Raw genomic sequence first — 16,244 nt, 5'->3', positions numbered from 1 at the left:
CCCATCACAACAGTAAATCAGCAGTGAGCAAAACCTAGATCTTTGATAAATCCTTACGAAATGAATAAATATGAGGAACATAAACCAAAGTGTGTGGACCAGCGGTTCTTTGAGTTACTAGAACTTTAAGGACATGATGAAAACTATGGCCTTCCCCCCAGGTACACACATACTCAACTTTGTGCGGAATTTTAGGGACTCTCCAAACGCCCTGAAGCTCGGTCACAGTCCCTCGAGTGTACAGGCACCAGAATGAGTCCATACAGTAGACAATCCTGTATAAAGACGAGATCACCTCGGTCCAGACGAACTCAGCTTCCTTCTCTGACTGCTACAAACTGCATAAGGCTCTGGCCACTACCCTCCAGGCCCAGCAGGATACCTATGGACTAACTCTCAGCCACGGAGTAGCCTCTCCTGGGATCTGGTTAGAGGGAAAAGAAAATGTAAAGATCCCACTTTGCTGGGCTGTTTTCTGGGATTTAACAATATAGCTGAGAAAGAACTAGATTGACCCTTTCAAGTCTTCAGGTTCCGCTCATTCCCCACAAGGGCAAACATTTACAGACAAAGTCAGAGTAGACTTCTGTCTCAATCAGGGTGAGGATTTTTGTCAGAGAGCTCTCAGGAATGCAAAATAAGATGCTGATTCTTTCAAGTCTCAACTAAACTTAATGCATATATCTCTCCAACCAAACCATGCAATATTTATTTGCATCATCAAGTATCATTTGTAAATATTTTAGCTCCCATACAGTTCTCTGCATCTGGAGATCTGAGGGGAAAACCTCTGGAGAGCAGCTGGTAAAACTGACTACAGAGTTGCCAGGAATTTTCCTGGAGATGATCTTTACTCAGAGGATTACTCCTTCACACATCATTTCTCTAGAGATCCCTTGTGTACACTTAAAGAGAATCCTCTCAGACACAGAATCAGGTGCTCCTTCTTCCATGTTTTAAAAATACCTGTAATGTGTCACTCGTCAAATTGCACAGTAATTATCTGTTGATGTTTGTTTCACCTTCCACATTGTGAGAGCCCCATGGGCAGATACAACGTCTTATTCATCTTTTCATCCCTAGAGCTTAGCACAGAGCCTGTTTATAAAAGCAATGACAAGAGAGAGGATGCAAACATGAAAGACATGTTCCTTGTCTTCAAGAAGTTCAGACTGAGGTGATCAAGATAAATAAACACTTACAATGCAACACAGTGTAATCTAGACTCGGGGCGGGGGGAAGGATGAGGAGTGAGTGCCCCTGGAGTGTGTTGTGTCTGGGTTGAGCTCTGGAGAATGAGTAAGAGGCAGTCCCCAGGGAGGGTGACGGACGGAGAGGGCAGTGTGCCTGTCCTGGGCAGAAGCAGCAGCACTTCGGAAGGGAAGGCAGAGTGATGGAAGAAACTGCAAGTGGTTCTGGAGAACAGGTATGTCAAGTGGAAAAGGGGTCATGTCAAGAGATGAGACTAGAAAGGCAGAGAGGGGCTGGAGCATGACTAGGTTTAGAAAAGCATGTTACAGAGTTCGGTCTTTATGCTAAAGAAAAAAATAGAACCACTGTAGAGTTTTAAGCAGAGGATTCGCATATTTTGGAGAGATCACCCTGACAGCAGATAACGGACTGGAGCATGACAATACTGAAGGCAGAGGGGCCAGTGAGGAGGCTGTTTAAGAAGACCAGGTGTGAGAATGTGTGAGAGCACAAGAAAGGCAGTGGATGTAGAGAAGACGACTGAGACTGGAGCGATATTAAGAATACTAAGGAGAAAGACCAGCTAGGATGTTGTCACTGGATGTGGAAGGATACAGGAAAAAGAACAGTCAATAATCACTTCTAGGTTTCAGGCCTACTGGGAAGGGTGCCATTCACCAAGAGGAAAAGCATGTTGAAAGGTTTCCTTTCATGACATATTAAGTTTAAGGTGTCACAGGGCATTTAAATGAAGAAGTCTAACAGTGAGTTGGACGTACGTGTTTGTAGTGCAGGCTATTTCAAAAGCAGCCTTCAAAAACATCAGAATGCTGATTTCTCAGAAGCCATGGGAGTGACCTAGTTCCACCACGATGAGAAAACAATGAGTCTGAAGCTGGTCAAGTGCAATACCAACATTTATGGAATGAAGATAGCCTGAAAAATGGCCTGAGAAAGAGTGTCAGGAAGGTAGCAGGAAGACCAGGAGAAGAAACGTCAAGGAAGCCAGGGAAGAATAGTTCCATGGAAAAGGACCATTTCAATAACCTCAAATGTCGGAGAGATTTGAGATGTTGGAGAAGTGCAAACATTTTCACTGGATTCGACAATGAGGAGGTCTTTGTGTCTTGATGACAAGAGCTCTTCCAGCGGACATTAGGAGTCAGGAGCTGGTGTGAGAAGTGAATTGGAATTAAGACACTGAAGTAAGTGAGTAAGAAATAATCTTCTCCAAAGCAAGACCAGGAACGGGAAGAAAGAGAGACTAGTAATTAGAGGGAATTCCAGGACACTTCAACTCTGAAGCAGTATGCTTTCACTGACTCATGCATGATTTATTAAAGTTTGAAGATTTTTTGATTTAATGGAAAATACACTGGATGGTAAATCCAATAAATGTATCCCTTATTCGGTCACCTTGATAATATTTTGATATTAATTTTAAAACTTTTAATCTCTGGTGATTGGTGAGGGTAAGTCAAAGATTTAGGAAGGTAGGTCCAGGATACAATCTCTTTGTTTGGAAGAGGCATCTGTCTGGCCTCAGTGAATGTGCTTTAGATCCTTATAATACACATGCGTTTCTTCATTCAACTATGCAATTACCCAAGGCGGTAAATCAGTCTGTTTCTCAATATACTCAGTCCTTCTTCCCACACACATCTGCTGCTTTTAAGGATATTCCAGAGATTCCATCTGGACAAGACATACTGCCTCTCACCTACCTCAAACCAACCACCAAAAAAGCCCCACACCTCCTCCTCAAGGTGCAAGGGTACTTCCTCTCTTCAGTTTCAAAATAGAGTTTCTCTGTCATATTTTGTTTAAGGGTGTGAGTGCAAAGGAAGGTGTTTGCTTCTATACAAACTAGAAGCAGCTCTCTGCTAAAAAGAGAGCACAGAACTAGCAATAAGCCCACACATAAACAGTCACCTGACTTTAGCAGAGCTGCCACTGCCATTCTTTAGGGAAAAGAACAGATATCCATATAAGAAAAAAAGGATCCTTGACTCCTGCCTCACACCACACACAAAAATCTCTACCAGATGGATCATGAACGTGAAGGGTAAAATGACAAAACTTCTAGAATATAGAATAGGAGAACATCTTCATGATCTTGGAATACGCAAATATTTCTTAGAAGGACAAAAGAAACCACATACAATAATGGAATAGATGAATAAATTGAGCTTCATTGAAAGTAAGAACTTCAACTGATCAAAAGACACCACAGAGTGAAGACAAGCTGTAGTAGAAGATATACGTGCAATATATAAGCATTTATATATTGCAAAATAATATACAAAAAAGAATTTGTATTTTTTTAAAAAGCCTCCTACAAATCAGAAACTAAAAGGGAGACCACCCAGTTTTTAAAAATGGCAAAGGATGTTAACAGGTGCTTAATACAAGAGGTTACCTAAATGGTCAATAAGTGCATAAAAAATTTTAACATTATTAGTGACCAGAAAAATACAAATTAAAACCACAATGAAGTAATACTACATATCTTCCAGAATGGCTACATAAAAATAATAAACCAAAAAAACATCGGCACTATAAAGCATTGGTGAGGATACAGAATAACTGGAACTCTTAAACACTGCTGGCAGTAATGTAAATTTTTAAAGCCGCTCTGGAAAACTGGCAGTGTCTACCAGGCTGCACATATGTGTATCTTAGAACCCGGTAATGCTCCTCCTAGGCAGATATGCACACACACATGCACCAAACACATACACAAGCGTATTCATAGATGCATTATTCTTAATAGCTTAAAACTGTAAATAACCCCAAAACGCATCAGCAATAGGATGGAAAGTAAATTCTAAAATACACAAAATAGAATTCTATAGAACAATGAAAAAGAACAAATTACAGCTACATGCAACCACATGGACGAACCTCCCAGACACAATACCGAGCAAAAGAAGCTGGGGAAAAAACAGTACAAGTTGCATGATTCCACTTCTAAGGACATTAAGAATAGGCAGCACTAGTCTACAGTGACAGAGGTCGTAAGAGTCATTACCTTTGAGGGGGTCAGGACGTGGAGGGGACACAGAGTGGCTTCTGGGGTGCTGGTGTTTGATATCTTGATCTGGGTGGTGGTTACACAGATGTGTTCCCTTTGTGAAAGATTTTTGAGCTACTCCTGCGAGATCTGTGCACTTCTCAGTATGTCTGTTATGCTTAGATAATAAATAAATTAAGTAATTAATGAATGAGTGAGTGAGCAAGTGAATAAAGAAATTTATAAATAAATGGCACATAGTAAGATGGAGTTGTGTATGGAATCATGGTATTCCTCACTAATACACCTGTAGTCCAGGAGTTTAAAAGGCACTTATAACAGTAAATATCTTAGAAAACTCAATATCCACGTGTATACCACATATATAAGTCTGTTTGAAACTGGCAAAGATGAGTGTTAATATCCTCTCATACAGTTAAAAGTGTAATTTTATACACCAGAGCCACATTCTGGGCTCCATCCAGCTGAAGTTAAGTGAGAATTCTCTGAGCTGCAAACTGCCCTTCTGTTTTTAATTCCTAGAAACAGAGGTTAGATTAGGGACAAGGAAAAGCAAGGAGTTCTATTTCGCTTGTTGCACCATCAAACAGACACACAGACGTTTGACCATCACAGTCAGAAGACGCTTCCTGCCAAGTCTTCACTTGGTATTAGGTTTCGCAAGATACTGCCTTCAACTGAGTGCATTTTTCTGAAATGCCATGTAGTAAGTAGGAAATCTTAAAGAAAATTTTTATCTCACCATTTTTAGTACAGTAAATCTGGAATGTTCTTAAAACAGATTGGAGTCTGGTGCCTGTAATTCACGCTATTGTTACAGTAATCTCACACAGCAAATACGGAGCAAACAGCTGCCATGGAGTCGCCTCGAACCACCTGGGATATGACCTTCCCCGTCCTCTGAAGATCCTTTTACTGAACTGCAATGTGAGAGATGCAATTAGGCATAAAAGCTTTGGGGCCGCCATTTTGACAAATCTAAACGTTTAAGCAAAACATATAGCTTCAGTTAAAACAATAACAATTCAAGCAAATGAGTTTTCGGGGGAAGTTTTATGTAAAATCATGCTGTCCAGCATATATTTAACTGGACCAGGAATTTAATGGGAGTTTATCTTCCTTTCCCTCTTTTAGAAGAAACAACCAAAAACCATGAGCCGCAGAAACTAAAAAACAAAAAGATAGGAAGTTAAAACTGTTTCCATGTTATCATGGTGTAAAGATATTTTAGTTGATCGCCAAGCTTTCAGAAGAGACTCCTAACTCAGGGGTTCAGGGGACTCTTACAGAAGATTTCCCGTCCACCTCTGCCCCCGAATTCTTCCCCTTCACCGTGTCCTCTTAAGTCATCTCGTCCCGTCCAGAGCCTCCAGCAAGGCTCCTCCCCTCTGCTTTTCAACCACTGGACACAAAGGCTAAACCAAGTACACAGATGCTGGGATTTCCTCATACAGCCAGTTGGCATATTTTCACTGCTTGCATTTTGGGGGGAATTTCCCAGTTTACTTTTAAGGACCTACATTTTCACTTATAGTTCAAAAATACCTCAGTTCACTCACATACCACTATAATCTTGTACAGCTGGTTTCCGCAGCCCACATGACCGATATCTGAGTCTGTGGTGGTGTTTTGGATAAGCCATCACTTTGCTCTCAGTAAACTGTCCACTTAATGTTCTTTATTTACTCAAGACATATCTCTACAATGAGTAGGCATCTTTACATTAAAATTAATCCTTGATTTTATTTATCCATCAGTAAAAAAAATATTGCTTTTTTTACCCTCAAGAAAATCTTAACCCAATGTTGGATACAAACTATACAAATTTTATCTTAAATGAATAGTGGTATAAAAATTTCACTTATCTGTAGATGCTATGAAAACCGTTACGTTTAACTTTTTAAATACAGAAATACCTGAAAGAAGAACAGTGGTAGGTTTGGGGAGAAAAAGAAGTAATCGAGGGAAGCCACCCTGCACCTTATCCAGGGTCAAAATTACTAAATTGGACTAAGTTTGAGAACTGGGAGAATAGAATATATGTGCTCCTAATGGAGAGATCCCAAATGTTTTTGGTAGAAATCAACGTATTTACTTATCTATTCAATAACTATTTTGGGGGCTTCCCAAGTGTGCTAGACACTGTTCTATGTGATGAAGATTGGTCCCTGACCTCAGTGAATGCAGAGTGAACTGGAGGAGACAGGTAAGAAACCCAGATAATACATGTATTCGTTTTCTAGTACCACAAACTGAATGGCTTAAACAAGAGAAATATATTGTCTGAGAGTTCTGGAAGCTAGAAGTCCAAGATCAAGATGTTGGCAGATTGGTTCCTTGTGAGAGCTGTGAGGGGAAATCTGTACCATGCCTCTCCCCCAGCTTCCGGTAGTTTCCTGGCAATCTTTGGCATTACTTGCCTTGTAGAAGCATCTCCCCGATCTTTGCCTTCATCTTTGCATGGCGTTCTCCCTGTGTGTGTCTGTGCCAAGTTTTCCCTTTTTATAAGGACACAAACCATATTGGATTAGGGGGCCAACCTATGCCGTTATGATCTCACCTTAACTAATTACATCTGCAACGACCCTACTTCTAAATGAGTTACACTCTGAGGTACTGGGGTTAGGGGTTGGACACAGGATGTGGGAGGGACACAATTCAATTTACAACAATACAGAAAGAAAGGCATTCAACCTCACTCTAATCATTCATCAGACTTTCCTTAATGGCCCCCGTTCCTACCACCTGTTTCTGAAAGTCGGTCCCTTGTTCCTACCATCTGCCCCATGAAGAGGCTGGCTGCTCACAGAGCTAAAATTTCAATGTGTGGGAGCCACTGCAACCGAGTGTGCACAACAGCTGTGTGAAGGTCCTTGCCTTCTACTTAACTTCCAGAGCAAAGCCACATGTCAGAACCCAGAATACTGAAGTTCCAAAAAAACAAACTGGAGAACTCAGTAATACATTCCCTGACAGAAAACAATCCATTTCACTGGTGTTGCCAATTCAAGGATAGAATTGTGCTTGCGGACACATTTTTTCTGGAGCTGTGGGGAAAATACTGATATCGTTCGGCACTTTTTTCTCGGTAAAAGCTACACTTCATAGTGTTTATAAGTGTTTATAGTCAACTTGAGGAAGCATTCCAGCTATCATCCTCCTAGGCAAATATTTTAGACTCAAGGATGTAAATGATACGAAAATGACAATACATCCAGATCTCTGAGCTTCCGGATTTGTTTTCTCTGCAGGTCTATGCTCTGTCTGCTCCCCTCATGGCTCCATCAGCAGCCTCAAATGAAGGTGACTCTGATTGGCGTGCAGCCTCTGCCCCTCCCGTCACACGCTGCTCAGGACCTCCCATTCTCAGCGTTGTCTTGAGTTTTCTCTTTGGTCAGTCAAAGTCCTTTGGTTTATCTGGTTTTCTTGGCCTGGGAGCCTTCAGTATCCACTTACATTACCCTAGCTTGACCACACCCTTAGTATTCTGCTCTGTTCTCATTAATCTATACCATCCTGCTCTTCTTTTCACCAAAGTTTCGTAAAGATGTAGAAATGCGGCGCTGAACTGAGAACACACTGAGAATCCTAACTTAGCTGAGCTAAATTGAGAATAAGCCATCTCCCGCCCCAGACAGACATCCTCACTTCAAGGGTTTAGTCCCAGGCCGACTAGCTATAGCTCTGGGACACACTCAGGACATTCTATGGCTTCTATGGTTTCTCTGATCCAACACTGAAAACAAAAACAAAAACAGAAGAGTCCACACCTGGGAAGGCTAAGAAGTCTTTAGTGAACCACGTCATACACTCGAGGTCTTTAGAACTACATTGCGCGCAGTTGAGACAAAGGACCACTATCCTTCTGCACAGATGACATCTTGAGGCTGGAAAGAGGGGCTCTCATGGAGAAAACAATCCCTCCTCTAAAATGAGGTCAGAAGGAAGCTCCACCCTAATTAAGAGAGAGGCCGGAGTCCTTCATTTACTACTGTGAAGGGATCAGAGGAATATAAGGCAAAGGCCCTGGAAGCAATGTTTCTAATTTTTATTTTGGTACCTTGTCTGTTTCCATGGAATAATTAGCTGTAAAACTCTTAAATAAAAAAACCTCCTGGGGTCAGCCCTGGTGGCGCAGTGGTTAAGTTCACACGTTCCGCTTCGGTGGCCTGGGGTTCGCCGGTTTGGATCCCGGGTGCAGACATGGCACTGCTTGGCAAGCCATGCTGTGGCAGGCGTCTCATATATAAAGTAGAGGAAGACGGGCATGGATATTAGCTCAGGGCCAGGCTTCCTCAGCAAAAGAGGAGGATTGGCAGCAGTTAGCTCAGGGCTAATCTTCCTAAAAAAAAAAAAACCCAAAACAAAAACAAAAAAACGTCCTAAGGAAAGCACAAGAAAGGCAATGAAGAGGATTCTCAGAAACCAGCACAGATCAACTCTCACCTCCACATTTGCTTATCAAATAGCTTCTGGGAAACACCACTGTGGTTGATTAAAATAAAAACAGAAATCTCTTACCATCATCTACACCACTACCAGCAGCAGCAGCAGCAACAACCATCGGATACACTGTCAGTTCCCTCCATTTAGGGCAGAAAACACAGGCAAGATATTTTGATGATGAAAACACTTTTCATCACCAGGAAGGACCTTCAGTAGCTCATTTTAGAAAACTTTTGTATTTATCACATCTACCTGTCAATGCTATAAATGAAACCTCATGAGCTAAAGCAGTGGACTTCTGAATATAGCCATATCCTTCCCCAGGCAATGGCAGAATGGGTATACACATGCTACCAAGCAGTATGGTTCCGTATGTGGGTGGACTCAATTTAGCTAATCAATGTTACCTTAGAATCCAACAAGGATGGTTAGGAGTAGAGTTTTCAGTCATTCATAAGATGCCATACATCTCTCTTTCAATACATTTCCCCTTTGTTTTATGAGAGTTTGGGTGTGATGCCCCCATTAGACTGCAACATTTTTTAAGGCAAGAGCTGTGCATTACTTGTCATCGTATTACCATAACCCAGCAGAGTCGTACCCAGTAGGTATTCAGAAAGTGTTCATTGAGGAAACAAGTCAGGGAATAAAAAAATGGCTATCTTTTCATTGTCTTTGGGTTGGTTTTAAATGTATAATTCGGCGACACTTTTTGAAAGAACAGATTGACTGGTAATGGCCTAAGACACATATGTATGCTAGATATTTGTGCCTAATGTGTACATAAATCTTCAGGACTCTGGGATAAAATAAAAATTAAATCAAGTGGCAACACAATGTATGGAGTTTTATTTGTTTCTTTTAGTTTGCTTTTGAATTTGATGAAAAAATAAATTACTATTTTGACATGTCTACGTCTGTCTCTGCCCATAACTAACTTTTGTATGTTATTAAGTCAGATATTGTTAACTAGAACAAAAAGTAAAGGTGTACGATGGTGATGAAAAACTATGTCAACCACTATTATTTTATCTAGGACACTTGTATCTGTAGTGTTCAGAATGTTAACATGAACGCAATGATAAACAATATAATCTCCCATCGGGTATGTTCTGCCTTTGGTCTTTAAAAAATATCCAGAGTCCTGAAATAATGACATTTCCATTTAGCACCTCCTGGAAGTTTTTTATTCTGACTAAAAATGCTTTCTCAGACATTTCAGGACAGCAGTAGGTGGTTTCTATGATGGTCATGTCTGACAACTCATTCTGGACGTTGTCTCCCCAATTTTCAGGGCCCCATACCTTATGCTGTCCTCCAAAGGCCTCAGCCCTTGCAGACCTCTACTTGCTCCAAGCTCCATTCTAGAAGGAATTCATACTCTTAAGCATGGTCTTCCTCTCCCCAGCCCTTCCAACTCCACCCTCTTTCCTCTAACCAATAATTCCCCAGAAATTAGACTGAGATAGTAGAAGGCAAACAATGTGATTAACTAATTAGAGTAATTCACACAATGTTGTGAATAATTGATACGTAACACTCTTGCAGCCTACTTGCACTTTTAGTTGATGGAATGTTCTCTCCAGGATTTTTTTGATCATTGGGTTCAGTGGTCTCCCAGATGCCTCTCCCTGTGCCATCTCACTATCACATTTCTCATCTTATTCCCTTAAAATATGAACTTGAAGAATGAAAACCATCAATCCAACATTGCATTTTTGTGCACTTTTATGCTTGCTACTTAAAGCAGTTTAACACTGGTATAAGTAAAAAGAAGTGTAAGAAAAATGAAAGCTTTTCAGATACGCAAAGATGATACAAAATAAAATTCAACTTTTACAAGAGTGAGCTTAAGTTAATTATGTAAGGTAATAAACTTTAAGTATGACCATATTATTCTATTCCCCATTAGCATTTTATAAAATCTTTATGGAGGGTACGTATATATCGCCTGTCTTTTAGAACAAAAGGAATAAAGACAGATTAGAACTTTAAGGGAGCACTTTTAAAATTAGGAAGCTTTAACCAGCATGTTTTCATAATATCAATTCCTATTATTTCCTAAAGTAAACGAATGCCTTTTAATTTTGTAGATTAAAATTATGACCAAAAGTCAGTTTCTTCTTGTGCTGCTTTCTTTATAAAAATAATTGATAGCATTTTCTACCCAAATCACATTGAGAGAAAAGTCAAAAGAATATATATATATATATGTGTGTGTGTGTATATATATATATATATATATTTTTTTTTTTTTTGGTGAGGAAGATTGTTGCCGAGCTAACACCTGTACCAGCCTTCCTCTATTTTGTATGTGGGATGCTGCTGCAATATGACTTGATGAGCAGTGTGTGGGTCTGTGCCTGGGATCTGAAGCAGCGAACCCCGGGCCACTGAAGCGGAGTCTGCAAACTTAACCATTACGCCACCAGGCCAGCCCCTCAAAAGAATATTTTTAATGGAATTATTTTTAATGGAAACAAAACTCCAACCATCTCTGAGATCAAAGTAAACAAGCTGGGTCAATGAGTAGTACACATAGTTTTCTAAGAGCAAGGGGAAGCCCTCTTCACGCAAATCTTATGGTTCAGAAGATGCACTTGGCAGCTGCCATTGGAAGAAAAGAAAGTACTAGTACAAACAGTGGCAAAAACTAACTTACGACGTCAGTGGGTGACATGAGGGCCCATGGGTTATATCCATGGGTGTTGAAAGTTTCGATAACGCCTATTGAAGCCATAGAAAAGGCAAACACATTTTAAAATCAATATGACACCACTGGCAAACAAAGAAAATTACACCTGAATGGAATTCAACGTTGGCTGAATTTTCTTAAAAAGCTGGCCACAGGTCTGCCATTGATACACGTTTCAGTTCGGCACTGGGCCTCCCAAACAACACAGCTGGGAAATTCCACAAAAATACGCTTCTAATTAATCATCCTATTAGTTACACAGTAACATTTACATATCATCCTTCTAATTCCTAATTGGCTAATCAGATGCAAGACCAAATGACACAATACCGAAGGCAATAAAAAACACAGGCAAGTACACAATATTTTCTCCACTCACTGTACTGTCAAGTTTACCCTACTTAAACACGCTATTTCTATTTGGATAAAGAAAGCCTTCACAACCATACCATTTTTATGAAGGCCCTAATCAAGCAAATCTAACCAACACAATATATTGTTTAGGACTACATACTATTTTTTTAAAAAGGGAATGGTACCACCAAATTCAAGATGGTAGCTACACTGAGGCAGGATGCAGAAATATGGGATGGGCAAGAACCATTATATGGAAAACAAAAGTAGTAATAAAATGAATTTTTAATTATGCTTAATAATTTATGTACACATTTATTATACTATTTAATACTTACCATTTTTTCCATGATTGACTTTTGAGAGGTCTCTATCTTGCTTACAATATGGAGTACTCTATGTAATAGAACACAGCAAGCCTGGATTACGTGGAGAGAGTACCTATATTTATTGTTAGAATGAGAAATCCCTTTGAAAGCTCTTTGATTTTTGCAATATCATTGGCTGAAAAGCTTATGAAGTTTTCTGCAGTAGCAGTAGCATATAAAAAGAGCTAATGATGCACTTTTAGTTCTTTGATATTTATCACTTTTTTAAAAATTAAGACTTTATTGTTTTTAGGGCAGTTTTTGGTTCACAGCAAAACTGACGGGATGGTACAGAGATTCCCACAATGCTCCCTGCCCCTCCTCCACAGCCTCCCCCATTAGCAACATCCCCAACAGAGTAGCACATTTGTTACAACTGACGAGCCTACACTGACAATTAATAATCACCCAAAGTCCATAGTTAACCTGAGGACTCACTCTTGTGATTTATATAAAATAAAATGCATATTTTATGGGTTTAGATGAATGTATAATGACATATATCTATCATTATGGTATCATACAGAGTATTTTGACTGACCTAAAAATCCTCCATGCTTTGCCTATTCATCTCCGCAACACCCTGACAACCCCTGACAACCAGTGATTTTTTTATTGTATCCATAGTTTTGCCTTTTCCAGAGTGTCCTATAGTTGGAATCATACATCAAACAGCCTTTTCAGATCGACTTCTTTCACTTAGTAATATGCATTTGAGGCTCCTCCATGTCTCTTCATGACTCAATAGTCCATTTTTTTTAGTGATGAATAATATTCCATTACCTGGATGTACTACAATGTAGTTATCCATTCACCTACTGAAGGACATCTTGGTTGCTTCCAAGTTTTGGCAATTATGAATAAAGCTGTTAGAAACACCTGTGTGCAGGTTCTTCTGTGGACATACGTTTTCAACTCCTTTGGGTAAATACCAAGGAGCATAACTTCTAGATCATATAGTAAGAGTATATTTAGTTTTGTAAGAAACAGCCAGACTCTCACTCAAAGCAGCTGTATCTTTTACAGCAATGAATGAGAGTTCCTGTTGCTCCATATCCTTGCCAGGATTAGGAGTTGTCATCGTTCCAGATTTTGGCCGTTCTAATAGGTGTGTAGTGGTAACTCACTGTTGTTTTGATTTTCATTTCCCTGATAATATATGATGTGGAGCATCTTTTCATATGCTTATTTGCCATCTGTATATCTTCTTTGGTGAGCTATCTGTCAAGGTCTTTGGCCTATTTTTTAAATTGGGTTGTTTTCTAAATAGTTGAGGTTTAAGAGTTCTTTTGAAAGCAGTCCTTTATCAGATGTGTCTTTTGCAAATGTTTTCTCCCAGTCTGTGGCTTGTCTTCTCCTTCTCTTGTCTTTTGCAGAGCAGAGGTTTGTAATTTTAATGAAGTCTAGCTTATCTGTTATTTCTTTCATGGATCATGTCTTTAGTGTTGTATCTAAAAAGTTATCACCATACCCACGGTCATCTAGGTTTTCTCCTATGTTACTTTCTAGGAGTTTTATAGTTTGGTATGTTATATTTAATCCTGTGATTCATTTTGTGTCCATTTTTGTGAAGGGGATAAGATCTGTCTAGATTCATCTTTTGCATGTAGCTGTCCAGTTGTTCCAGCAAAGATTATCTTTGCTCCATTGTATTGCCTTTGATTCTTTGTAAAAGATCAGTTGTCTGTATTTATTTGGGTCTATTTCTGGGCCCTCTACTCTCAGAATAGAGACCTATTTATCTATCCATTGATCTGTTTATTCTTTCGCCAATACCACACTGTCTTGATTACTAGACCTTTACAGGAAGTCTTGAAGTCAGGTAGTGCCAGCCCTCCAGCTCTGTTCTTCTCCTTCAACCTTGTGTTGGCTATTCTGGTCTTTTACCTCTCCACATAAACCTTAGAATCAGTGTGTTGATATCCACAAGATAACTTGCTGGGATTTTTGTTGGGATTGCAGTGAATCTATATAGATCAAGTTGGAAAAAACTGACATCTACATAACATTGAGTCTTCCTATCTATGAACATAGACTATCTCTCCATTTATTTATTTATTCTTTGGCTTTGTTTATGAGAGTTTTATAGTTTTCCTCATATTGATCCTATACATATTACATTAGATTTATACATAAGTATTTCATTTTGGGGGGGTCCTAATGTAAACGGTACCATATTTTTAATTTCAAATTCCATTTGTTCATTGTTGATGTATAGGAAAGTGAGTGTATCCTGCAACCTTGCTTTAATCACGTATTAGTTTTAGGAGATTTTTTTTTGGTCAATTCTTTCAGATTTTCTACATAATATTTACACTTTTTAGTCAAAAACAAATGTGGCCATCTTTGGTAGAATAAAAAAATAATGTGTGGGTACTCCTCTAAATGCTAGGTAAAAACTAATTTTTTGGAAAAAAAAATCAAAAACCTTCTGCTAAAATTTCTCCAAGACCTAAAACTGGTTAAAAGATTTTTTGCATTATGTGCCTTGTCCAATATGAAGATGATTCTCTGATTTTTGGTAATTTCTCAAAGGTGTATTAGTTGATCATTTTCATCATGTTATTAATACAGTAACTGCCCAATGAGGTTGAAAATTTCAAGAACTAGGTATGATTGCTGAATTGTTTTACATTTTTAAGTCCATTTTGAATACATGAGATGCCCAAAGGGGAAAATACACAGAAGATGCAAATAAAAATTCAATTAACCCGTAAGAACAAGGCACCCTGGATTTGTATACCACCACAGTCCTGGATGATGGTGGTATTTACTGAGGGGGAGAACAATGAGGTAAAAGCAGGCTTGGGAAGTGAAACCAAGAATTGTTTTTGAACATAAGTCTGAAATGCATTATTAATCCTCTAAGCAGAGGCACAAAGCAGGCAGTTCTATGTAAGAATATGGAGCTCAGGAGAGATTGGGACTCAAAATATAGATCTGGAGGATCCTCTTCACAGAGAATGTATTTAAAGCCATGATGCTAGGTGAGATCCCCAACGAGTGAATGCAGACAATACAGAGAAGAGGATCCAGGAGTGATTTCTGGGGCATTTGATGATGAGAGGTTAAGAAGAGGAAGAGAAACCAGCAAGGGAGACTAAGAAGAAACAGTCAGAAAACTAGGAGAGTGTATTTTCCCAGAAGCCAAATTTTAAGAGTGTTTCCAAAAAGAGAAAGTGATTGTGACTGGATCAAATGTTCCTGAGAGTTTAAGTTAAATGAAGACTCAGAATTGGCCATTATATTTGTCAATGTGGTGGCCATTGATGACTTTGATTAGAGCTCTTTCAGCAGAGTAGAGTGGGTTTAAGAGACAATGGGAGAAGAGGAAGTGGAATCTGGAAATGTAGACAGTTCTTTCAAGAAGCTTTGCTGAAAATAGAATAAGAGAGACAGGGTAACACAAAAAGATTCAAGACCAAGAACAATTTTATTTTGTTTTGTTTACATTGAGAGATAACACAGTTCGTTTGTACAATGATGGAAATAAAACAGTCAAAATGGAAAACTGTATAACATAGGAGAGAGAGGAGATAATGTCAGTAACAGAATGCTCAAGTCGGCAAGAGGCTGTACAGTCCAGAGTATACATGGAGGATTTGTCCTTAGAAGTCCAGACAGCCCATCCATTGTGACAGCAGGGAACATGGAGTACAATTTCAGATGAAGGGAGATTGGCAGATTTGATGGTGGGAGAAGGCAGACACTTCTTCTGATAGCTTATGTTTTCTTATCGAAACAAACAGGAAGTTCATTACGCTTTTTGACCAACATGAAGGTTGTTCTCTGAGAGAGTGATCTGAGTGAGAGGGTCAGCGAAGGATGCCAAGATTTGAGGACAGAGGAAAATAGATGAAGGAGGCACTGTGAGAATAGGAGATCCCCATGACTACTGACATGTGGTACATTGTTGGACAATACGGAGGGCCCACTTGATACCTGTGGTCACAAATATCCAGTAGACCAAACAGCATGTTCTGTGACATTCTGTAATCATGCTCAGCTGCTCAGCTGCAGGCATGAGCAGGTAGGTGGTTGGGCTTAACTGAATTACAGATTTTCCAGGTGAATAGGATTGAGGGCAAAAGGGGATACAGTAGTTGATGGTTTGCAAGGGTGTGCTTATAATGTTGGGCCACAGAATCTATGCTAA

At 39.4% G+C, this 16,244-nt stretch overlaps 1 protein-coding gene and 1 long non-coding RNA gene across 11 annotated transcripts in view; both read right to left on the bottom strand.

Moving 5' to 3' along the window:
- The window catches only part of AIG1 (androgen induced 1), a 308,996-nt gene that overhangs the window by 190,724 nt on the left and 102,028 nt on the right, over positions 1 to 16,244 (bottom strand). The window lies entirely within an intron of this gene.
- Positions 3,600 to 16,244, bottom strand: part of LOC123285273 (uncharacterized) — a 31,419-nt gene continuing 18,774 nt past the window's right edge. Inside the window, exons 3-4 of the long non-coding RNA XR_011502424.1 lie at positions 4,968 to 5,145; positions 3,600 to 4,382 (exon numbers count right to left, since the gene is read on the bottom strand). This is a non-coding gene — a long non-coding RNA (uncharacterized lncRNA). The remainder of the gene's footprint in view (positions 4,383 to 4,967; positions 5,146 to 16,244) is intronic.

Source organism: Equus asinus, chromosome 1 (genome assembly GCF_041296235.1).
Source record: "Equus asinus isolate D_3611 breed Donkey chromosome 1, EquAss-T2T_v2, whole genome shotgun sequence".
NCBI classification, from domain to species: Eukaryota; Metazoa; Chordata; class Mammalia; order Perissodactyla; family Equidae; genus Equus; species Equus asinus.
This window is presented reverse-complemented; position numbering and strand designations above follow the sequence as displayed.